Genomic DNA, 1855 nt, shown 5'->3' with positions numbered 1-1855 from the left:
GGCAAAATAGATTACCGGGCTTAGTAACGCGAGCCTGTAACCTGAGTAGGGGTATTAATGTGATGGAACGACTCTAGAGAGCTCAACCAGTCGGATTCTTGGGGCTCCTAGCTGTCCTGCCCGTTCCTAGCCAAAGAGCCTGAGCCTTGTGACTACTGCGGCGAAGTCACGTAAATGGTTCTAGAGCTCAGAGGGCTTGCGTGAGGCTGCCTGCCGGTGTGTTTGTTTACACAGAAAAGCGACAACAAGCGACAACCTCCCCCTCCTGGCAGTGGAGGGATTATACGGGTCAGTGCCTCATCGGGTTGACCCGGGTTGGACCATCATTTTTTTTTTTTTTCCTTCATGTTTTGTTGTCCTTTTTCAGGTTTAATTTTAGCTTCTTTTTTTTTTTTTTTTTTCCCCAGACTTAATGAATTAAATAATTCTATTACCTGAAATTTGAAAACCAACCATTGACTATCAGAAGTACTGGGCAATGAATAATTTATGAGAAACTTCACAAAAATGTTGAATTTTTACGCGTTTTAAGAAAATGTTTCAAAGTTAAAAACTCTTAATTTCATATTTCGAACTTTTAATTTGATGTAATCTCTCTGCTTGCCTATTCTTGCTACAATTCATGAGTATAGAACAATTGCAAATAATCACATATGAAGGTCGGGTTATATTATTATATTGATTATCAAATCTTCTAGATAAGAAATTATAATGGAAAAACAGATATAATTGTGTGGTTTATTCTCAAAAGGGAAAAACACTTTTATTAAAATGGCCAATATTTTCATGATACAAAATACGACAACTGGGTTAGCACCGGAGAGACTTGTAAGAGAAAGAGAAGAAGAATGAAAGAGAGAGATTCTTAATCGAAATTACTGGTAATGGATTTGTGCTGGGAGTCTAATCCTGCATTCAACATTCAAGTGTGCAGATTCCACCATTGTCAACCTAATTATGGTGAACCACTTGTTGCCCACCTTGCTGAGTCACTAGCCTTCTTCCTCAACCTTGGTCATTTCATCTCGAAAGGGGACTCACAAGTTGTCATTTCGGCTTTGCAACATATCACAACATCCCACGAGACTGGCACATCTCTACCGTCATTTTGGAAATGCTTAATGATATTCTAGCTTTCATCTTTTGGAATGTCATCAAAGTCAATAGAAGTGCAAATTTCTGTACCCATTTTACTGCACGTTGGACCGTAGCTAAAAAATTTTTTAGTCGCATTCCCACTTATTCTCCGCCTCAACCTTTGATTCCTATCTATTACTAGTGGAAATGACCCTCCTTCGTTTCATCGATCTAGGCTTGTTTGTGTTATATATGTCCTAAAAAAAAAAAGAAAAAAAAAGTGTGCATATTCCACCCTATTTCCTAGTGTAACCTTTGATGCTAGTACTTCTAATACTTCCTATCATACAACAACCAAAATTTCAAATAGGTTGACGATTTTTATTCTTTAATGCACCACCAGAAATCAAGATTTTTCTTGGATGAACAACTGTTAAAAAAAAAACTTAAAAAAGAGGGAATTCTGAAGTCTGAAGCTATTTGGTGGCCATTGTTTATGATTACTGCTAAGGTGACAAGGCAATGACTCATTTACTAGAGGATTGGGATAGACATTGTCACATTGCTGCGTGTTTCGTCAGATGCAAGTGGACAATCTTCACGCGAACAACTTTGGTTTCTGCATCAATGGAATGAAAACTGAGGTCGACTACGTTTACGATACTTATAGCTATCTGCAAAAGTTTGCGAACACCACAACTTTTATGCCAAATCTAATACAACGCACCATAGTCCCACATCGATAAGAAGCAAAAATGTTGTATTCTTTATAATGGTC

This window comes from Corylus avellana, chromosome ca5 (assembly GCF_901000735.1).
Source record: "Corylus avellana chromosome ca5, CavTom2PMs-1.0".
NCBI classification, from domain to species: domain Eukaryota; kingdom Viridiplantae; phylum Streptophyta; class Magnoliopsida; order Fagales; family Betulaceae; genus Corylus; species Corylus avellana.
The sequence above is the reverse complement of the archived record's forward strand: the minus strand, read 5'-3'. Positions refer to the sequence as shown.